Raw genomic sequence first — 23,977 nt, 5'->3', positions numbered from 1 at the left:
GGGGGAGGAGACAGCAAACAGTCCTCCTGCAGGTGCCTGGAGCTTTGATGAAATGGAACAGTTTCTAGACATTCCTTCCACCTCACCCTTCCCCTCAAAAAAAATCTGGGAAAATAATTTTCATGAGTTGGCTATAGCAAATTTCCTCAAAGGAATAACCAAGAATGAAAATACCATTCTCTGTGATCACTTCAGGGGCTACCATACTCCCTGTGGCTCCCGATCGAATCTTGCGATACTGTTGCTAGCTACTACTTTTCAAAGAAATGGTAATGACCTCCCTGGGGTAGGAAAACGGCAAGCCTATCTCTCACTCACTCCATTGCTGGCATTCACTGAACATCTGACATTGGGTTAACATAAGGTAGGATGCAAGTGACAACTGAGACATACACGGCCCTCTCAGTCAAGGCAGAGAAAAAGCACACAGGTGACATCATAAGGCAAACTCAAAGAGTGCAGAGGAGTTGAGTTTAAGGTGGAGGCGGTTACTCCCAGGGCCTGTGGTGTGGCGGGAGGAAGCGGGCGCAGGAGAGGAACCATTAGATGGTTTGAAAGCACCTGCTCTGTGCCATACACTGCTGGGTTCTTCACATACCTTCTCCTGTCATCCTCACAAAGTCCTATGGGCTAGATCAATGTCTCCCTTTACAGATGGGGAACCAACACCGTGGAAGCTTAAGTTACTTGCTCCAGGTCAAACAGCTAGCAACACCAACATGGGGATTTTAGCTCTGGTTTGTCTGAATCTGAAAGTGGTGGTCTTTGATGCTATCAGACTTACAAGTGACATGAGATCCTGTAAACTTCCACCATCAAAGTCAACTAAATCAGGGTAAGTATACTCTCCAGTCTTTTCCAAAGATTTAATTTGTAAATTAAAACATGGTGAAATCACTAAATTTGAGACACACACACACACACACACACACACGCTACATATTTGCCAAAATGTAAAATATTTAAGTATCATAAAGTTCAAAATTAGTTAAGTATGGCAGTGGGGAGGGGGGGTTCTGGACTATTTGTTAAAAATTATCACCAGGGGGCAATACATTTCGGCCTTTGTAGGGGTTTGGACACATGAGTATAATGGCCTGAAATCTAGCTTTTTCTCCTCTAGGATGTTACACAAAAGCTACAAGGAAGTGGGGGAGGGGAGGATGAACATGGCATTTCAGTAAATTTAGGAGACAGTCCACAGGCTCTAAAACTGTGTTGTGGCTCCTAAAAGCCACTCAGAGTGGTTCAGAAACATTCAGAGGTAGGAACATCTTAGGATCCAGGAGTTTCCACATCACATAGTATGATAATACTAATAAACACATACAGATCTGTCTACATGCCCGGCACTGGACTTTAAGCTTTAGTGTGTTTAATCATCGCATACTGCCTATGAGATGAATACTCTCTCAGAAAAGAGGAAACCGAGGCACAGGGATTAAGTAATGGCCAAGACCAGAGAGTTCAACAGAAGAGCATGATGCCATTTGTGTGAGGCAAACATGGAGAAACTGAGTTTTAAACCCAGGCCTCTGGGCTCCAGAGCCCACTCTCATATCCACGGAGACGGAGCGCCAATCCTTTGGCAGCTGTACAAGATTACCATTATACCGTGATTTTAGGGGCAAAAGATTAGATAAGTCTAAATAAATACCACCCATGGCGACTGTTTGTGTGTTATGACACATCTACTCAATGAAAATAATAAAACTATGAGAGATTGTGAGGTAGCTTGAAATGTGAGATGGAATGACTTCTAAGACTGTGGTTAAAAAGAAATGCCAAGTGTAAAACACTGTGAAGAGCATGATGTCATTTGTGTGAGGAAAACACAGAGACACACATATTTATATTCGCGGAGAAAACCTCCAGAACAGCTCCAAGGAACTGGTGCCCAGAGTTGCTTCGAAGAGAGAACCAGGCACCGGGATACGGGAGAGATGGAAGACTTACTTTCACTACAAACATTTCTCTCATTTTTGAATACTGAACATGGTCACATATCACCTATTTATTTGAAACAAATTTAAAATCAAAAACTATTTGAAGAAAATCAATGATTTGCTTTCTAACCTAATTCAGGGCAAGTGGAGTCAAAGAGATCAGAACAGTCTCTCTCTGACAATTCTCTATTCACTCCAGACAAAAAAGTTAATTTCCTGCAATTTTTCATAATAGAGATTCTGAAAGGCTTAGAACTAAAAAAAGAAAAGAAAAATATAATGCCATCCACTTTCTTAAACTCAGACTCTTGTTTCTTAAAAAATGCAGTAGACAGACAGCAGGAAATAAATCCCTGTGTAGATGGCTGTACGAGGTGTTTCAGTGTCTGTGCATGAGTATGCAGGACAGAGCATGAGAAATCCCTTAAAAAATAAAGCCATGATGGCAGGTAATGACCCAGCACAACCACTGTGGGGCTAAAATAGAAATGGGTATGTCACCTTCATGCCACTAAAGAAACGGAATCTCTCATGTCCTACAAAACATGCAAGGCATCTTGCCTTGCCAAATTTAAACGGGGACATTATTTTTGAGTTACTATAATTAGTCCCCATTTGTCTATGAATCAGCCTTTATGAGGCAATAGCATCTAAGCCCTATCAGATGAAACCTGAGGCGACATCATCTCTGTTTATTATTTTGAAAAGAAAGACAGGGTGCCAAGTTTCCTGCAACACCCAATTCAAACACTGAAATTTGGAGGACAGAATGTCCTGTTGTCCCCGATTGAAGATAGGAATATATTTTCATGTAATACATCAGCCCCAGGTTCAGCTGGCAACAGGAAGGAATTGAATTCCAGCGCTCAAAAATAGGACTTAAGTACTAAAGCACCTTTCACTACTCCTATAGGGTGATACTTACATTTTAACCCCTTATGTTGCAGCATTTTCAAGAAGTGCCCATGTTTGTGAACAAACACAAAACATTTTATTTTTAATATTTTTTTATTGCTGATAGTATAAACACGAAATATTTTAAAGATATCTGCCTAAGTGACAAGAGGTTTGGCACATGCAAGTGTTGTTAGGCTATTTTCCCAGTCCCCGATACAATGCTTTCATAATTAAGTTCCTCACAAGCGATGAAGAATTTCAACACCAAATATAAAGGCCAAGGAGGGGCAGGATGCCTATTTAGACCTGAGTGAAACAGCTGCTTTGAGGTGTTCTGAAATCAGGTACATACATACAGTAGAATCTTGTGGTCTCCAAAGGGAGTGCAGCCAGGGAGCAGGCAACACTACCTAAGGCAGTTAGGACCTGAAAGAGGGTAAACTGTCCACCTCTGGAAGAGGTCCAATGCGAGGGTACAAGCTCAATGCTGTACCTCCGAGAGAGCACCGTTAGCCTTAGGCCAGGGGGTTGTAGCACATTTGAGTGAGAGTGTGGGGGCAGAAGAGGGAGGCCCACTATTCACTTGCCTCAAATTTATTTGCCTCCAGATTTACTCTGTCGAAGCCTGAAGATTTTCACTCACGCTCACGTGGCCTTGATCAATGTGTACAGGGGCACCTGTGCCTTCTCTTACAGCAAATACCCTGGCAGTTGGAATCTGGAAGAGGTGTAAACTGGCCACCTTAGCAAACAGTCCCCGTTTTAATACTTGCCAGCCAGCTACCCTTCAGCAAACCATTTTAACACATCAGAATCTCATTTTTATACTCCAATACAGTAACAACAACAAAATAGGGGATGGGGAGTAATACTTGCCCATCTAACCTCACAGGAATTCTATAAGAATCAAGATGAAATAATTAACAATGGTTTTATGGTTTTTAAACTTTAGCGAACATTATAACACTGTACGCCAGGCATTAGATACTGTGCAATTCTTACTTTAACAACTCTACAATGTAAGTATTATTATTATTATCCCTGCTTCATGGATAAAAATCTAAGGCCCAGAGAGGCTCAATAAGTTTGTCAATGTTACATAACTAGGAAGTGGGATTGAACTTTGGCGGTCTGGTACCACACGGCCAGCGTGGCTCAGTGGTTGAGCACAGACCTATGAACCAGGAGGTCACAATTTGATTCCTGGTCAGGGCACATGCCCGGGTTGTGAGATCTATCCCCAGTAGCGGGGCATGCAGGAGTCAGCTGACCAATGATTCTCTCTCATCACTGATGTTTCTCTCTTTCTCCCTCTCCCTTCCTCTCTGAAATCAATAAAAAGATATCTTTTTAAAAAAACTTTCGTGGTCCAACTCCAGAGTATGTGCAACTATACAGTATACCATGCAGCGTAGCATCAGCATCATCATTGCTATTATTATGAATACTCTCCTATTAAACCCAATGCCACAAGCCAGGAGGGTGAGGCTCAGAGGTTGTCACAGCCCAGATAAGATCATAAAGGAAGCATATGGCACAGAGCCAGGGTTTGAAACCCAGTTCATGTGACTCCAGACCCTGTACACTTAACCACGTAGTGAGTAAACACCGATCCACAAATATTTACTCTGCACCAACTGGGCTCTAAAACACCACTTTTTAAAAAGCTAAGGAGGTGGTGGTGCTCCCTCAGAGCAGAAAGACTCTCCTATCGCTTCAAGCCTAAGTCAGCCCCTCCCACGCTCCCCCGGCATCTGGAGCCCTGCACACAGCAGGTGCCCCGGGATAACTGATGCCAATAAGGAGGACGAGAACTGAAATATTTTAAATGTCAGGATATAGTTCCAAAAGGGAATCAGACTGCTTGATTTGAAGGGTTTGAAAAAGCCCCACGGGGCAGACAGAATGCTAACATGGTTTTTAAAACAATGTGAACAGGTGTGGTCGATCTGAATAGGTAGCATGTGTTAGGTACTTTGTTCATTCCTAGTGAACTTTCAACGTCTCAGGATGACCATCTGACCCCAGTTCTCCCTGGACTTTCATGGCAGTCTCATGTCCCGGGAGTATTAGGTTTTATACTCTTGACCACCCCCCACCCCTGGTTCTCACACACAGTGCCTTGCAAATAGGTGCTCGCATGTCTTAGTTGGTTAGACAAATGGAAGACGCAATATTTTATTATTTCCAAGTACTCACTTCCATTCTACAAGGGTTGCCAAGCAGCAGTCCCCTTGCTGCTGAAATGACTATGTGAGAATCATTTTAATTAGCACTTTCATTGTTTATATGCAAATGTACATTCCTAAAGTGGGCCCTTTAAAAATCTTTCCGTAAATCAACATCCCTCACTGAGCTTTTTTCTTAGTAAATCCTTGTCTATAGACAACAAAGAGATAAATTTCAACCCAGCCCGAGTTCTAAGGATCCTAAATCTGTAATAATGAAGTTAAGAAGCTTTTCTTTATAGGAATGGCAAGACTGAAATGAGGAAATGCAAGGCACTTCCAGGTGCCAGGACAGAGCTGCTCTCTGACTTACTCATCCCAAACAGTATGGGCAACTCTGTGAGAGGGCACTCTGCCCACACTGAACTCATCTTGCAGAAAAGTGGAACCCCTGCTGCCTGGGCCCTGGCTTATGCAGTCCTCATAGCCATCACAAGCAAGACTCAAACCTCGCCCTCTTCTCTATTCCCCAGATGTCCAGCTCCAGCTCAGGCAGCCCATTTTCTCCGCTGGCCCATCCCTGCCCTGTTTCCTTCTTTTGGTTCTGACCCTGGGCTGGGCGACCTTGGTTTTGTGCCTCAGCTCAGGGAGAGGCCCAGGCTGAGAATTCAGCCCTGGCGGAGGTACTGGTGGACCTAGCCCAGCCCTGCCCTGGGTGGGAGCTCTGATGGTCTCCCCGGGAGTCGGGGTGGGAATAAGTTATGAGCAGTTGGCAGGGCTGAATCTTGTCCTGAGTCACTAACTTGGTCCTGCATGCTTACTCCAGGCAGCCTGGAGAGCCTGTCACACTTAAAATTAGAGAAGTCGATGGTGAGAAGTGAAGTTCTCGGATGGGCAAACAGAGTAGAGGTTTCTGAGCTCGTTGAAAAATCCTGTGGTCCCAAAAGGGTGGTGAGGACTGGAGCCAGGAGAGCCCGGGAAAGCGCTGTAAGTAGCAGCAAAGCACTCCTAGCACGAGATGCTCTAGTGCAGTGGTTCTCAACCTTCTGGCCCTTTAATACAGTTCCTCATGTTGTGGTGACCCCCAACCATAAAATTATTTTCGTTGCTACTTCATAACTGTAATGTTGCTACTGTTATGAATCGTAATGTAAATATCTGATATGCAGAATGGTCTTAGGCGACCCCTGTGAAAGGGTCGTTCGACCGCCAAAGGGGTCGCGACCGACCGATTGAGAACCGCTGCCTAGTGGCATGTCATGTCTGGGCCACGGGAGGAGAAACAGTTAAAGCTAAACAGATGTCAGTGCAAGTTATCAGTCAGAAGCAAGTCCAAAAGGCTAAAAAGCCTGGGATGAGTGAAAATATCAGCAATTTGAATAAGCATTGGGGTGAGTGGGTTTTGTTGTTTTTAAAGCTTCGATCAGAGCAAGAAGGGAAGCAAAGAAGTAATAGACCTGCTTGGGGCAGAGGTGTAATGTTACAGCTGCAGAGACCAGAGAAATGGCTCCTCGCCGTGCTGTTTCTACCTCCTCCATCTGCAAGCACGTTCTTCATACTGGAAAAGGCAACTCTGGAAGATGACGAAGCAGAAGACAGGTGTGGAGCCAGAAGCAGAGCCACAGCTCCTAAATCAAGTCAGGTTTTCAGGCTCAAATGAATCCATACACAGACAGTCAAGATGCGAGTGTCGGTAATCCTCCAGGAAGGAACAATGTTGAAGGATGAGGAGGGAAGTTCTAGATCAGCGGTTCTCAACCTGTGGGTCGCGACCCCTTTGGGGGTCGAATGACCCTTTCACAGGGGTCGCTTAAGACCATCGGAAAACGCATATATAATTACATATTGTTTTTGTGATAAATCACTATGCTTTAATTATTGTCAATTTGTAACAATGAAACTGGGGGTCACCACAACATGAAGAACTGTACTAAAGGGTCGCGGCATTAGGAAGGTTGAGAGCCACTGTTCTAGATGTACACACCAAAAAGCCTGGCATCAATGTCCAGAAAAATTCTAGCCTGGAGTGTTAAATATCTATTCAATACCTAAGAAAAGAAAAGGTGGTGACCACCAAGAACAGACACAGGTGCACTACAAATAAGTACTAAATTAACCAATTCCTTTATTTTTATATTTTGTTTTTATTGAGAGAGAGGGGAAGGGAAAAGGAGAGAGGCAGAAACATCAATCGGCTGCTTCCTGCATGCATGCCCCCCACCAGGGATTGAGCCTATAACCCAAGCATGTGCCCTGACTGGGAACTGAACCAGCAACCTTTCGATTCACTGGATGACGCCCAACCAAATGAGCCACATTCGGCCAAGGCAACGAATTCCTTTTTTAAACTTAGATTAGACCAATAGTTCAGATGACTGTAACTTCAGTTGAGCCAGCCTTTAACAGAGTCCCATGATATTCTTGTGAATATGACGAAAGAAACATGAGCAATTAAATGGATTTATATATAGATGACTGAAGCATCAGACCGCAGGCATGTGGATTTAGCCCTGTCCTGGTACATTCTGGTCCATGACTTGTGTCTAGAGGTGACAGAGATGAGGGATACATCTGCTTGTTAGATGACAAAAGCTGGATTTTAAAAGTTCTTCATAGGACATAGGATGAATCAAATCTAACAAGACTAAATGTAAGTTGGGTGCATGCGGAGTCTACATATTTCTGGGGGAAACCACATATTCCACATGAACTAAGAGCCAGATGCGGTTACTGAAAAGAGTAGTTAAGTCTTGGTTGTATTAGGGTCCTGGCAATGATCCTCAGAGAACTTCTGGAGGGGATCCCAACACAACTCTGGGATGCCAGCAGAATCTCTTCTAATGCTCATTGATGGCACCATGCAGAAAAATTACACACACCTGGAGGAGAGCTTGGGGTTGGGGCTGAAGAGAGGCCCCCTCTTAGAATACATGTTTAGGTCACAAGCCAGCAGTGATGGCTGACACCTTAGAAACACCTTCTGCTCCATACTTGCTACAGTCAGAGCTGTTTGTCTCAAGATTGTCACTTTCAAAACTAACCAGCGAAGTCCCACTGCCAGCAGGGATGGGGCAGGGAGGAGTGGGTGTCTGGAGCATCTTAAATGTGGTGACATCCTTCTCACCCAGTGACCTGTGAGTAACAAGCCAAGATCCCTGAATGGAATCGCCTGGCTGGAATGCCTTCTTAGCTCATCAGTCAGACGAGCATCTTTGGAGATATTTTTTTCCAAGGAAGGGGACGTCCCTGAAGGAAATGAGTCGATGCCAACCAGAGAATATAGCAAATCAAAAGATTTCCTGGCGCAGTCCAGACCCTTGGCTGATGTCCTTCCAGCTCAGTACCTGGAACTCAAGACTAGCCCAGGGAGATTCAGAAACAGGCTCCATGTGGCTGAGAGCCCAAAATGTCCCAAGTGGCTTCAGAAACCCCTCAGACCAAAGACACTGGGTTTGTTCCAAGCCACAGGATTTCTGAGCTGGAATTTCTAATTCTTAATTTTTTTATAAAAATGGGAGGGGAGCACTGACCGGTTTGGCTCAGTGGGTAGAGCATTGGCCTGCGGACTGAAGGGTCCCAGGTTCAATTCCGGTCAAGGGCATGTACCTTGGTTGCAGGCACATCCCCAGTAGGGAGTATGCAGGAGGCAGATGAATCGATGTTTATAGCTCTCTATCCCTCTCCCTTTCCCTTCCTCTCTGTAAAAATTCAATAATATATATATATATTTTTAAAGGGAGGGGAATATGGAAGTACTAAAGGGCGACAGTATTGCAGAGCTCCCTAACGTAATGAAGAACTGAAAGACCCTGTTCTAAATAAATAAGAAAGACCCCGGTCTCTACAGCACTTTTTCCCAACTGGGCATTTTTGCCATGTACTCTTTGGTTAGTTAACAGAGCCCAAAGGTTTAAACCAGTCTCCCCCACCCCCAGAGCTCAGTGAGTAGACCTCCTGGAACTGAGTGTGAGATACTTTGGACCAAGGGTGTTGGGGTGAGAGCACAGATGATCTGCAGTGAGCTGGAACCAACCTCACAAAACTGCGTCATCCATGAACAGGCAGTAAGGGATCGAGCCACACCCCGCCCTGTCACGCTGAGACTTTAACCCTAGAGCACTGTGAACATCAAATATTGTCCAAAAGCTCAGGCAAGGTTTGATGGCAGAAAATATGCGAGCAAGCATTTCTAGACATTCTCCCTTGTGTCCCATTCTCCCTGGACGGGTCTGGAAACCTACAGATTGACTTTTTTTTTTTACTGATACAAAACGGTTCAGAATAGTGTCCGCTTTCTCTCTCCTCGGGCTTCCCTTTTTCAGTGCTTTTGCTCCAACAAGGAAACTACCAGCCTTTAACACGTGCTCGCCCGGGCCGTTTGGAGACCGGAGAAGCAGTGATAGCAGCCAGAAGGGGGACAGGCTAAGGCAAAAATCACTAAATGTTTAAACCACAAACCGGAATCGGAGGTTCCTCTGTTTACTTAGAAACAGTTGCTGATGCTTACCCCAACCAAAGATAAACTAGGACAAACCCGGAAAGGGAAGGGGAAGCAGTGAGGTAAGGGCTGTTGTAAACCTGGCACCGCGAGAGGAAAAGCTCCTCGGGTTGTCAGGACACTGTTTTCCTCCCGCCAGAAAAATGAGATAACAGATGGCTTTGAATAGCGGCAGAGGCTCTAAACAGGAGCTAAGCGGAGGCAGAGGCCTGCATCTTCACACACTTAGACGTCATCACAGGCACATTTGGAGACTGTTGTGGTCGAGTGGAAAGAACGTGGCATTTGGAATCAGAAGAGGTGAACTTGAATCCTGGCTCTGCCTCCAGCAAGCTGTGTGACATCAGATCAGGCACTCAGCCTCTCTGAGATTCAGATCTGTGTGAACTTTAAAATAAGTTGGATGAGCTGATGTAGTCATTTTCTTCCAGCTCTAACATTCTGTTGTACTACTAACACTGCAGCAAGGCAGCTATGCCTCCATTCAGCAAGCATTTGCTGAACACTTTCTGCATGTCAGGTGCTCTTCTAGGTACTAACTAGAACAGTCTTGCCCTCAAGGAATCTTCTGATCTACATACAGCAGCAGCCTGTAGACAGCTTCTAGAGTAGAGAGGGGAAGACATGTGGAAAGGTGAGAGGTCAGCTGACCCAGCAGAGAATGAGGGAGAGGGCAATCAATCAAGAACAGCTTCCCAGGAATGATGCCCAGGCTGGCACCTGAAGTAGGAGGTAACCAAGCCAAAGGAAAGGGAGAAAGAGTAATATGCACGAAGGACACAGGAATGGCCCAATGGCGCATGCATGGTGGGAGCAGTTCTGAAATAAAGGGTCTTATAAGCCATGCTAAGAAGAGCTATTATTGCCCAGCACTCACTGGTCTCCCACTTTCTCTGCTGCTCACCTTAACATCTCCCTGTACAGCAACATTCTTAGGGTTGGTATATGCCAACACCAGGTCAACCACCAAGCAACCACCCAACCCCTGCCCCCAGCCTCTCCTTTGTCCCTGACCAGGCAGCAGGCTACACCTGCTGTGCGTTGTGGCTTCTTCCCAGGCACTCAGCTGGCCTTGCTTTCAGTGCTTGCTCAGCCCCTACTGCCCAACCCCTGGCAGCTGTTCCAAATAGTTTCCACCTTCCTCAGAGCTGCAACCGCATCCCAAACACCCCACTCATGCTCAGTAGATGATTCCCACCTCTGTTCCTGCACTTGACTGTCCAAGCACAGCTCCCATAGCAACCCTTCTGCCCACCTATCCCAAGTTCCTTCCTAAATAGCCAGGCAGGCCAAGCTGTGTGTACCTCTGCTCACAGTACAAAATAAAGTGAAAATCAGAAACCACAGTCCTCAACCAATGCAGGCTGCTGCCCATGCACCTGACCGGGCTGTGCAAGGAGCACTGAAATGGGCTAAGCCTCAGCCGCTAAGGTATATGGATGTGCTACGCATGCAAATATTATTAGCAATTCCATAACTGTTGGCTGAATAAATGAGTAAAGGAATCTGATGTTGAAGAGGCACTCTAAAGAGATGCAAAACACAGTGTCTTCAGGTATGTGAACCAAGAATGCAGCCTAGCATTCTGCCCAGAAGATCCTTTCTGTAACACAATGGCAAGGTCTTCTCGAGCCTGGGGGCTCTGGTCCCTGCTCTGCCCCCACACACGCGGCCCATTTAATGCCAACCCAAGCAGCACTGAATCATTTTAGTGCCATTTATTTCTGAAATAAAATTCCTAAAACAAACACAATATATTTAATATAAAGCACATACTCAGTTTAATATACATTGCATACATATTATACCGCGTGTATTTATTTTTCCATGCTCTAAGTGCCGTTATAGGCTCTCAGCCAGTGAAAAGCAGCACATCGTGCACTCAGCCAGTTGCTGACACAGCCCCCATGTGAAACACCCTCAGCAGCCCCCAGGCACCATCCTGTGTTGGGCATATTCTACAACATGTCTGTTTACTAAAGACTTTGTCTGCCATTTATTTTCTGTTCTGGTAAACAATTTTGACTCACAATAGTCAAGAGATGGTATGCAACTGGTGTTAGATCTACCAAAAAGAAAAAAAGGAAAAGTAGGGGGATCACTGCATAAATTACATAAATGTCTAACCACTATGCTTGCTGTACACCTGAAACTAATATTGAATGTCAATTATAATGAGAAACTAAAAGAGATAACTTAATAAAATAAGTCAAAATAAGAATTTTTTTAAATAAAGGAAAATAAAATTATAAAGTTCAAGTGTTAGGGTGGTCAACCAGTGAACATGGGTCAGCTTATCAACCTGGGAACACAGGCTTCAGAAATAGTCTATAGGATGAATGCCAAGAACATACAAACTTGTCTGCCTCGTCCACCTCTGTGCCATCTACTAAGCAGAGCACCGGAGTTCTCTCCCAGTGCTGTGAGCACAAAACTCATTATACGCAGTTCCTCCGTGTTCCGCAGCCAGCACCCCATTTCCCAGAGCGCACGCCCAGCACGGGGTGCAGCATGGGACAGAACAGAGAATTCTAGATTGTTAGTGTGCGGGAAACCCAAACATAATCTCCTTTTATATAAGAAACAAACCACCCTAGGTTGTCCTGGGGTAGGTGGCAAGTCAGCGCCGGGCAGGTGGCCAGGGTGAAAATTCCAGCCTCCTCACGGCCTGCCCAGCATACCAAGCGTCCATCATGAGCTCTCACCCTAAAAGAAAGAAGCTAAAAACGAAGAAAGATCAAGGTGCTGTCTCCATCCTGGCTAGCATCTAGTTTCCAGAAGTTTACAATAATGATTTTAGGAGGAAAAAGGCATTCTCAGGAGAAACAGAAACTGCTGATCACAATAGCTCATAAAAAGGGCTTCAATTCCCATGCTATTGAAGTGTTGGGCTGCTTTGTTGACTTTGTCTTGTTTATGTGAAGTTCCTTTCCTGTGATCTACTGGGTGCTTTGGAAGGCACCAGGTTCCAAAAAACTAACGACTTTCTCTCCCTAAAATGGTGACTTCTGTTGTCTAATTTTACATTTTTGTCTCCTTACTGTAAAAAGGGAAACAAACTAAGGAATGGTCAGCTACTTCAAGTTCAGTAGTTCAGTTTTATTTGAAAGGAAAAAAATGCTGGAAATATTTAAAAGGAAATGTAATTAGTAGATTTGTATAAATGTTCCCAACATGGTAATTTTATGAGTAAACCGCATTACACCGAGTACATGATACATTTCAAACCTAATATAATGATTTGGTATTTTTAAAGAACACAAAAATTATATTATTGCTTTCTTTCCTTCCCCTCTTGCTTAAAAATGCACAAATCTTTTTTAAGGAGGAAAACATTGGTTTCACAACTCCATTGCTCCAACTATTTTTCTCCCTATCGTTTTAAATTTAGTTTCTATTACTTAAAAAGGAGGATACCAAAATGATGTTTTGCTGAACCTCAAGATCCCTTGATTTTTCAAGATAAAACTTTAAACTGAAACTCTAAGTGAGGGGTTATAAAGCAAAACGTCAGAGAAGGTCAAACAGGTAAGGGTGGTGTGGGGACTGCAGCAAATGGGGGCTCGCATGCCCCCACATGCAGAGACAACTGCTGGTTCCACTCTAGCCCACACTGTTCCATGCAAGAATATGGCCCATACTGCTAGATTGTCTAACTGTCAAGTGAAGCTAGAAATCATACTATGTGAAATTTCCTGACCTTTACAATGCTAGCCACTTCAAAAACTTTTAAAACACTGGTGTTTTGTGGACATCTAGTTTGCAAACTGCCACAAAGCACAGAATGCTACAAATGTGATTAACTCAGAGAACAAATGCACATCTAGAAACACAAATTTTGTTGGAAAATGAAGGCTGGTCTCTATATCCTTTTTAAAAAAACCTATATTCTCCTATAACAACCTTTCTCTTGGCCAGGGGAAGGGGGAAGGAGGAATGAATGAACTTGAGAAAAAAAATGAAATTAGCTGTTAGAAAGCAAAAAGGTTACAGGTATCTCCATTTCTTTAAAAAAATAAAATAAAAACAATAGCAATTCATACAAGAGTGTTTCCAAGTTTTGAGTCCATGCTGGGATAATTCTGGAAGTTGCAAATTTCATCAAAATTAGGCTGCCTTGAACATAGCTATCTTCCCTAAATTTTCTCCGTTGAATAAAAATGCCATTCTAGCCTGCCAGTGTGGCTCAGTGGTTGAGTGTCGACTGATGAACTAGGAGGTCACAGTTCAATTCCCAGTCAGGGCACATACCCAGGTTGTGGGCTTGATCCCCAGTGGTGGCCGTGCAGGAGGCAGTGATCAATGATTCTCTCTTATCACTGATATTTCTATCTCTTTCTCCCTCCCCCTTACTCTCTGAAATCAATAAAAATAGTATTTTTTAAAAAGAAATGCCAGCCTTGGCTGGTTTGGCTCAGTGGCTAGAACGTTGGCCTGTGGACTGAAAGCTCCCGGGTTTGATTCCGGTCAAGGGCATGTGCCTAGGTTGCAGGCTCGATCCCCAGTAGGGGGCATGCAAGGGGCAGCCAGTCAATGATTCTCTCTCATCATTGATGTTTCCATCTCTCTCTCCCTCTCCCTTCTTCCCTGAAATCAATAAAAATGTATTTAAAAAAAAGAAAGAAATGCCATTCTAGAGCAGGTAACTGCCCCTCAGAGCTATCCAAACACAATCACTATTACTATGGTATGCTAATGGTTTGTGTGACTAAGTTAGAAGGCTTGATAACTGGCTGGGGAATGTCACGTCCTGAAAGTGAAACATTATTATATATGCAAATTGTGTATGTGTCTTAGAGAAATTCTTGACCCCTCTTCTCCAAAAGCTTAAGAACCAATGAACCAATACCTATCTAGCTATATAAAACCCTAATATGCAAATAGACCGAATGGCGGAACAATCGAACAACCAGTAGCTATGACATGCGCTGACCACCTGGGGGCATGCGTGGAACATGGCGGGCGTCGACTGTGGCGGAATGGTGGAGTAGGTGAGCAGGGGGCACCAGACCAAGGCAGGGCGCTGGTCCCAGTCATCGGAGTGAGCCTCTAATGGTTACTGAAAATTCTTTGCTCCCGCATGCCGCGGTCCCGCCCAGCGCTCACACCCGCTGCCAGCGCCAGAGTCGTTGCTTGCACCCGCTGCCGGCCCTGCTCGCACCCACAGTCCGTGCCATCAGCGGTTGTGAGCGGCAGCTGCTGGGCCCAATCGCCCCTGAGGGCTTCTCCACCTCTCCCTTTTCCTAAAGGGTAATTGGGGCAGCAGCTGCTGCTCACACCCACTGACAGCACCGGCCCTGCTCATACTTGCTGCTGGTGCTGGCCCCAATCGCTCCATGCCATCAGCAGATGCGAGCGAGGCCAGTGATGTCAGCACATGGGAGCGGCAGCGGTGGGAGAGGGGCTGCCAACAGAGAGGGAACCAGGGGCCACAGCGGGAGGGGCCGGGGAAGGGTGCAGAGGATGGGCTGAGACCTGCCCCTGTACCCACCACAGCCTTGCGGCCCACAGTTCCTTTCAAGGTGCACAAATTCGTGCACTGGGCCTCAGGTCTGGTTGTAACAGTGAAAGTTCAATTGTACAAGCTCAAGCACAAATAGTGCAGTCGATTTTTAAAGCATACCTCTGCAGGAACCATTTTTTATTTAATCACTGCTGTAATTAGGCCAGAGAAGATCCTTTCTGAGTGAGGAAGACACAGTGAGTCATCTCCGTGTTGATAAGGATACTGCAGGATGAGGGCACTGCTGTGAAGTAGGTATCAGATGGTGCCTTTTCTAATTAGTGGAGCAATCAACGATTTCATCCCACGACATTCAGTAATCACTGGAGATGAGGTTGGTCATGTTTTAGTGACAACCCCAAGTACAAGCTAATGTTTACCTCCCCAAACCATGGGGCGAAAGGAAAGACAAAAGATGTACTAGTATTTCACTCTATCTGTGGTCACTAGATGGAAAAGGAGAAAATATCTTGGCTTTACACATGGCCAGTAACTGTGATACAACTTTCTTGTTGGTTGAAAAAGTACAAAAGCAAATGTGTGACTCTCCTGGAGAAGCATCGACACCTAAAAAATGTCATTGCTACGAAATGGGTCTCGTGTCTTTGTAGGACACAATAACAACCCAATATGGCAGCCCAGAGAAGTCCTTCCAGACAATGACCCCTGCAGAAGCTGCCCCAACAGCACACCCTCTGAGCAGCAGTGGGTGAGCAGCAGCATGGGTCCGAGACACTGAATCCTAGCCTCCCCTTTCAGAAAGGTGACAATTTATGCAAATTCCATTTTGAGCATTTTCCTACAGTAGTGGACATCCTTAGTTAAATTTGACTGAACTTTGGAGTCAGAAACTATCAAAAACAATAGATTCCCAATGCCCTGTCCTGTTCTCCAATGCACTAAGCCTTTGCTCAGGAAGGTGGCAGAGAGCTGTCCAGTTAAAATGGCCAGAATTTGTGGCTCAGCTCATGGCAATTATAAGTCATTTCAAATCCATATTTGTCTAAAACAGCTGAATAACATATTGGCTAGCCCAGCTGACATGGCTCAGTGGTTGACCATTGACCTATGAATCAGGAGCTCATGCTTCGATTCCCAGTCAGGGCACAGGCTGGGTTGTGGGCTTAATCCCCAGTAGGGGGTGTGCAGGAGGCAGCCAATCAATGATTCTCTCTCATCATTGATGTTTCTATCTCCTTCTCCCTCTCCCTCTCTCTCTCTGAAATCAATAAAAAACATATTTTAAAAATACTGGCTAGAAACAGCCTTAAATCCTTTTTGAAAGAAGGGGAGGAAAGAGGAAAGAAACTGGCCTGATATGCAAAAATTTGAAATTCAACTTTTAAGATGCTAGTCTCAAGTTGCTTATGAACACGAAGCCTCAAACAAGCCAAGGCAGTGGACAGTGAACAGGCAATCACCTCAATCAAAACACACGTCGAGCAAGAGCACTCAGAAAACCAAGCAGTGAAGGAACTCTAAATATTTCTAGATCGTGGATTAAGCCTAAAAGGGATACTGTCATGCTTTTTTAAAGCTAATACATAAACATGACACAAAAAATTTAGAAGTATAAATGGCTACACAGTGAAAAATAAGTCTCCTTCTTACACCACTGCCCTCCCCACAAGGCTACTCATCTCCAGCACCTCATCCTGAGATGGTCTACATCAAGCATGTCAAACTCACGGCTCATGGGCTACAGCAGAGGCCTGCAAGTTTGACGTGCGTGGTCTACATGCACACAAGCACTGAAGCATCGTTCTACTTTTTAAAGAAAAATTTTATCATTGACTGATTTGAGAGAGAGTGAGAGAAACATCGATTTGTTGTTCCGCTTATTTCTACATTTATTGGTTGCTTCTTATAAGTGCCCTGCCCAGGGATCCAACCCACAACCTTGGTGCATTGAATGACACTCTAACCAACTGAGCTACCTGGCTGGGGCAGCACTGTTCTGCTTTTAACTTAAGGAGGACACCACCATTTTTTAAATGGCCCACCACTCTAAGTCTCTAGGGGCTCAAGAAAGTGCCATCCTTTTATTCCTAAAATCACTTACTGAAGAAGTAAACCGGGAGGAGAAATCTCCCCAACATGACTGTAAGTTTCATTTCTTTTTTAATCTTATTTAGGTTCCATTCTGTGGGATCAGAAGACAAATGAAAACCAACAGGGTTGATGACAATAGTCATGAATATCACTTCACTGAAACCTTCATTTTGCCATAAATGACTGGTTGCAGATATTGAGCACTGTACAATCAATGCTTGCTTTTCAGAGATTAGATGCTAAAGAAGTCCCATTGAGAATATTTCACTGAAATAGGAGGGTCTTGCAATGCATGTAAAAGCACATTAGGGCTGTCCATTTCCCAAGTGATTTGCAACAGCACAGTGAAGAATGCTGCAGTATCCCTCTGCTCTCAGTACTGCACTAAGTCCTATTCTTCTGTCATTCCTGAGAAGACCAGGCCTGGGCAAAAAGTGAAAATCTTTCCCAACATTTTAAACAAAAATCCTGGAGGGAGAGCTAAACTTGGGGAGCTCACCAGGGCAGGCAAGAGACGGGGTCCAAGCTCAAGGCAAGAGAGAGGAGGCTGGCAGGCCTTGAGCTGGTAACTGTGGGAAGGGGACCCCATTGTCCATGGGGACAGGAGATAGCAAGACTAAAGAAATGCACCTCAAAATGGAAAAACTAAGGATCCCAATGAGACTATGCAGAAAGCTCAGCAGGGCAGTTTGTCTGGAAAATGGGTAAAACCAGTATGTAACAGCTGTGTTTTATGCCAGAAGCCCACAAATAGTTGAGAATGTGTGGGATTCAGAACTGATTTTCAATGGCAGTAGAGGGCTCTGGGTGGTACTGGAAACATATAGATCTAGTACAAGCATCAGAGTGTATTTTTGCTGTTCTTCATCTTGTAGCATTTATTCTTTATCATTTCAAAGACATCCTAATTACTTCCTAAACTGAGGTAGTGCAAATCATGGTGCCTGTTTGACCGTCTTCATGAAATGTTATCGCATCTAACTTTTATTGCAAAGTGACTGATTTTTCAGTGCACCTTCATTTAATGAACTATTGGATGATATGATTACAGGATGAAAAAAAATCTGAAACACTAACAGTGAATTAAACTTAATAGTCATCAAAATAGCTTGTAAAGCCCCAGTGCACATAGAGAACAGTGTAGTTTACAAGCTACTGGCAAAGGATGCTGGATCTTTCTGCTTGCCAGCCAAAGGCACAGCCTTGTGCCAACTGCATAAATGCAGTTTCTAATTCACTTAGCTAACCAGATTTAAAATTTATGTAATTCTAAAATGAATATTCTTTCATTTTATATATTTTTGAGGTATGACTTTCATTCAACATTGTATTAGTTTTAGGTGTTCACCATAATGATTTGATATTAATATATACTGTGAAGTGATCACCACAGTAAGTCTAGATAGCATCCATCACCATACATAGTTACAGAATTTTCTTTCTCTCTCTCTCTCTCTCTCTCTCTCTCTCTCTCTCTCTCTCTCTCTCTTTCTCCTTTCGTTTTTTTCCAGAATTTTTTTTCTTGTGATGAGAACTTTGAAGACTATTCTCTTAGGAACTTTCAAATATGCAATATAATATTATTAAATATAGTGGCTATGCCAGCCATGGGCAAACTAGGGCCCGCAGGCCGGATCCGGAACGTTTGAAATGAATAAAACTAAAAAAAAAAGACCGTACCCTTTTATGTAATGATGTTTACTTTGAATTTATATTAGTTCACACAAACACTCCATCCATGCTTTTGTTCCGGCCCTCCGGTACAGTTTAAGAACCCATTGTGGCTCTCGAGTCAAAAAGTTTGCCCACCCCTGGGCTCTGCTGTACATTACTTCCTTAGGACTTGCTTATTTTATAACTAGAGGCCAGGTGCAAGAATTCATGCACGGGTGGGATCCAGCTGGACGCACAGAATGGGGCTGATTGGGCCCAGCCAGCCGGAGAACTCCAGGCTGAACTCCTGGTGGAGGGGACAATTTGCAATATTAGCCTTTTATTATATAGAACTGGAAGATTATACATTTTGACTCACCCATTTTGCCCATTCCCTACCCCTCTACCCTCCACCTCTGGCAACCACCTACCTATTCTCTGTATGTCTGAACTAAAATTAATTTTCTTGCTTTAGGGGAGTCACAGTATTTCCAATATTTTTATATAAGAAGAGGCTTTGTTACTACTCATATCATGTTATCTTATTTAAATGATTTATATTTGCATTACATGAAATCATATATTCACTAGCATGTGCCTTCATTAACTTCTTAGTAGAGATTTTATGTGGAAAATGCATGCTTTGCCTTCCCTCTTTTCTGTTCACATCTTACCTATCACTCTGTTCTCTCCCTGGGTGATCTCCAGTCTCTTCATTTTAAATATCGTCTGCATTTGGATGATTCTCAGAGATACCATTTCCAGTCCCAGGCAACTCTAGATCTTTATAAGGGTATCAGGTGAACATCTTAAATGTAATATATCCCAAACAAAACTCTTAGGGTCCCCTTAAACCTCCCTCTTTGCTCCCCATCTCAATAAACAGCAACACCATCTTCCCCAAATCACCAACTCATCCTTAACTCCTCTTGCTCACACCCATACCCAATCCAGCAGGTTCTCTCTTGAATATATCCTGACCTTCACCACTTCACATCATTCTAGAATAGTGATGGAGAACCTGTGACACGCGAACTCATTTTTTTGGTTGATTTTTCTTTGTTAAATGGCATTTAAATATATAAAATAAATATCAAAAATATAAGTCTTTGTTTTACTATGGTTGCAAATATCAAAAAATTTCTATATGTGACACGGCACCAGAGTTAAGTTAGGGTTTTTCAAAATGCTGACACGCCAAGTTCAAAAGGTTCGCCATCACTGTTCTAGAACCACCACACCAATCTAAGCCATGCCTGGACCACTAGAAGGGCCTCCTGGAGGCTACACTGATTCTACTCTTGCCCCCAAAGTCTATTCTTCACTCAGGACCCAGAAAAATCATTGTGAAGCACAAAAAGGATCACATCACTAGATTACTCAAACATCTCCAGTGGTATCCAATCACGTTTAGAGGAAAATCCAAACTCCATATCATAGCCTACAAGATCTGGCTCCCACCTACCACTGATCTCATTCCATACCACTCTCCCTTCCTATAACTACCCCTCAGCTCAAGGCCAACCAAACTGGCTGCCTTCCTGGTCCTCTATCATGCCGAGATCCGCCATCATCAAAAGCCTCTCTTTTAGCTTGCTGTTCCCTCTGCCTAAACACTCCTCCCCAGATCCCTTCACTCCATTCAGATCTCTGTACAAAATCTCTCCTCCTCTTTCTCCCTGCCCCCACTCCACACAAGCCTTTTCAGACCAGTCTTTCAAAAAGAGCCCCATCCAGCCCCTCACTTTGTCTTCTTTTTTACATCACTTATTACTGCCCGAAATGATATTACCTATTGAGTTATTTCATTCATAAAACAATATTTAGTGAGCACGCATCAAGAGCAAGGTGCTCTTCTCAGAGCTGGGGATACAGCGGTGAATGAAATGAGCAGACTTCTGCCCCAGAGGAGCTCACATTCTTGTTTGTCACCCTCTCTCAGATCTAAGCCCCAGGGAAACATGCACACAGTCTGTCTCCAGTGCCCAGAGCGGTGCCTTGGCACAGAAAGGGCATTAACACATGTTTGCTGAATGGGTAAAATGTCCCACCCACCCGAGGCCATCTGCTCCCCTGGGGACTCCCATCCCAGAGCCTTCCTGCCTATCAGATGGGACTCCAGTTATACGGGGTCCAGAATGTCCACTGTGTCCCTTTAGACACAGTAATCTGGGCAATCAGCTTTTCAAGTCTGAGATGGGTCCCTAACCCCAGGCCTGCCTGTCCCAACTGCCTGCCCTTCCTTCCCGCTCCAGCGCCCAGCACCCTGCAAGCTCCTCAGGTGGTCGTGCCACTGGGGTTTGTCTCACAGGGACACAAGAGCACCTGGTCCACATGGAGGGAGCTGACCAGGCAGTCAGCATCAGACAAGCCAGCTTTCCCCAAAAGAGAGTGTGTGGAATCACATAGCACAGTCAACCTGCCTCCTGGCTCCTCCACAGCTCACACAAGACCTTCAACATCAGCTAGCCCGCGGGCCTCAAAGCAGCCTCCCCTCAGCTCTGGAACACACTATTGCTAAGCACATATCTTCGCGTCTTTCAACTGCACAGAGGCAACACGTTTCCTGTTGTAATGAGTAAATCAGTTTCTTTCCAAAAAGGAAACTCACAGCCCCCTTTTCATTTGTAAACTGTGAAATTATCTGATTGCAAATAAAAATAAAGGTAACACTGAAATGTAAAAAATATTCCCCTTCACTGCAGAAGAAAAACACACATACATTCACCAGTGGTTTAGGGCGATGGAAAGATGCATTGGTCCTGGAGCTCTGGGTAGAGAGAGGGTTTCACAGACTCTTCCGACAAATGCTGCGTCCTGCAATGACAAACATACAGAACATCTGGTATGAATCAGGCACCTGTGGCCTCTCTCCAAGGAGGCCACCCAAACACCAAGGCACCCTCCCCCCCTCTTCCAGTCCACTCCCTTCCCATTCTGACTTCCCCAATAGAACAAGAATCTTCAGTTCACCAACTGAAATGGTCCCCTTTAGAATCACTGGATCTTGTGCAGAAAGAAGCACTAGAGATCATGTACAATGGGAGCACAAAGTGAAAGCCCAGTGGGTCACATATAGCCTGTACTGGCATTACATTGAATTACAGGGTATGTTTAGAAAATGCAAGCCAAGCTAAACAGAGACATCATAAAACCCAGACTTCTGGAACCAATACCTCTGGCTTCTCTTAAAAAAAAAAATCAGAGGATCTCAAAATGGGCTCATATTTGTGTCTGAACATGATCAGCTAATGCTAAGTAGTAACTGCCCTTCATAGGCAAGTTTGGTTATCCCAATGCCACAGTCCCCATCACTACCTAGTGTCTCAACACAGAGAAGAGCTGGAATTGTAATATCACTGCCCTTGCATTACTGTTTTTCTTGTGGTACAGAAATATTTCTCTCTACCTATGATTTTAACAAAAGCGGGAAAACAGAAGAAAAGGGGGCTGTGAGTTCCAAGAGGAAAATGAATGGTAGAGCACATATAGCAACTGAAGTTAGTAAGCTCACTGCTGTAGACATTCGCAGTCCCTGAACAAGTACAGCCACTCCCACTTTATAATGTAAAGCAGGAACTGACTTGCCCAATGCCCTGGTTAATGGTAGAGCTAATTCTAGAATCTAGGTCTCTTGATTGCCAATCCACAAACTTTCACTATGCCCCATTGCATAGCAGTCTTATATTATGAAGCCAAAAAAATAAATATTATATAGACAGATAATAGATAGATAGATAGATAGATAGATAGATAGATAGATAGATCGAGAGAGAGAGAGAGGGAGAGAGAGGAGGGAGAGAGAGAGATCTGTGTGTGTGTCTCAAAGCTAATACTAAATTCAAGGAAATACATTAGAAGTATCCACTTTGTACTAAAATGCTCTCCATACCTTCATTTGTAAAAAATAAATAAATAAGAGTAAATGCTATCCGGTTCCCTAAGGGTTTGTTTCTGAATGTGAAATTTTCAATAATTTTGCTGCTTTAAGTACAAAAATAATTATCACAAATACAATGCATCTACTACTTCAAAAGTGTTCAGTTAATGTCCGAAACTGTCTAAAATATATTCTTTATGCTAGAAAAATTCCCCTTTACAAGGCTATAAATAAGCTTACGTGCAAGGTACTAGCACTGTAATAAGTGAATGATGTTCACAACTAGAAGCCCTTGGTGGGAGTTATTTATATCATCCCTCAACGGATGTATTGATTCATTCACTCAGCAGGTATTTACTGAGCCTGCTACACGCCAGGCAGTGTGCAAGGTGACGGAGATACAAAGATGAACAGGCCCCAGTCCTTCCCTTAAGTTGCTCTGTCTGGGTAAAGTACGGGCCCAGACACTCGGAAAGAATTTGGAAACAATGGGTAACTGTAAAGACCTGCGCAGGCACCGTGTGATGGGAGCACTGAGCAGGGCTTCCAGTGCAGCTGAGGTGAACAGACGCTTCCCAGCACGGACAGAGGCCTGAGGAAGTCCTGAGCAGAGATGGGAGTGGAGCAGGCAGGCGGCAAACTGAGGGGAAGGTGAGAATTACAGGTCATAGGACAACATGGGCAAAAGCAAGGACGACAGCAGCCCCTCCAATGAGACCTAGTCCAAATCTCACATGACCTCAGAGGTCTTAAAAAGCCCTGCCTTGCCTGGCCAATGTTGCTCAGTGGTTGAGCGTCAACCTATGAACCAGGAGGTCACGGTTCAATTCCTGGTCAGGGCACATGCCAGGGTTTCAGGCTCGATTCATAGTAGGGGCCATGCAAGAAGCAGCCAATGATTCTCATCATTGATGTTTCTATCTCTCTCTCCCTTTCCCTTCCTCTCTGAAATCCATATATATATATATTTTTTTTTTTTTTGAAAAAGCCTTTCCTTATGCCATGTGCCCCACATCTGCTGAGACTCGATGTGCAGCCCTGCATGTGAACTCTTGGAAATTTATCTCGACAGGTGCCCTTAAGAAGAGTGTACCCGCTCCACAGCAATGCAACCAGTGCTACCCCAGGGTCTGCAGGGCCGACGAAACAAGGTCTCTGAGAAGACAGTCAACACTGTCTTCCCCTGTGCCAGTCACAACATGGTCCTGTCTCCAGCCCAGGGCCTGGGTTTCCAGGGCCAGAATCTACTATGCAGTCAAGCCTCAAGCAGGAGGTTTTATGAGAAAGTGTCCCAGGAGGACTTGTCCTGTTCTTCATGGATAAGAGAGAAGGCATCACTCCTGACCTAGGCTGAGGCAAAACGAGGCGGGGGGGGGGGGG

The 23,977-nt window shown here is 44.4% G+C and overlaps 1 protein-coding gene and 1 long non-coding RNA gene across 14 annotated transcripts in view; one reads left to right on the top strand and one right to left on the bottom strand.

The window, feature by feature from the left end:
* Positions 1-6,726, top strand: part of LOC107181967 — a 7,067-nt gene extending 341 nt beyond the window's left edge. Inside the window, exons 2-3 of the long non-coding RNA XR_001512682.1 lie at positions 5,959-5,962; positions 6,717-6,726. This is a non-coding gene — a long non-coding RNA (uncharacterized LOC107181967). The remainder of the gene's footprint in view (positions 1-5,958; positions 5,963-6,716) is intronic.
* Positions 1-23,977, bottom strand: part of SORBS1 (sorbin and SH3 domain containing 1) — a 196,897-nt gene that overhangs the window by 135,069 nt on the left and 37,851 nt on the right. For all 13 annotated transcript variants that reach the window (XM_015559393.1, XM_006756633.2, XM_006756636.2 and 10 more), the window contains exon 2: positions 21,440-21,534. The gene's annotated coding sequence lies outside the window, so the exon portion shown is untranslated. The remainder of the gene's footprint in view (positions 1-21,439; positions 21,535-23,977) is intronic.

This window comes from Myotis davidii, unplaced genomic scaffold (assembly GCF_000327345.1).
Source record: "Myotis davidii unplaced genomic scaffold, ASM32734v1 scaffold332, whole genome shotgun sequence".
NCBI lineage: Eukaryota > Metazoa > Chordata > Mammalia > Chiroptera > Vespertilionidae > Myotis > Myotis davidii.
The sequence above is the reverse complement of the archived record's forward strand: the minus strand, read 5'-3'. Positions and strand labels throughout refer to the sequence as shown.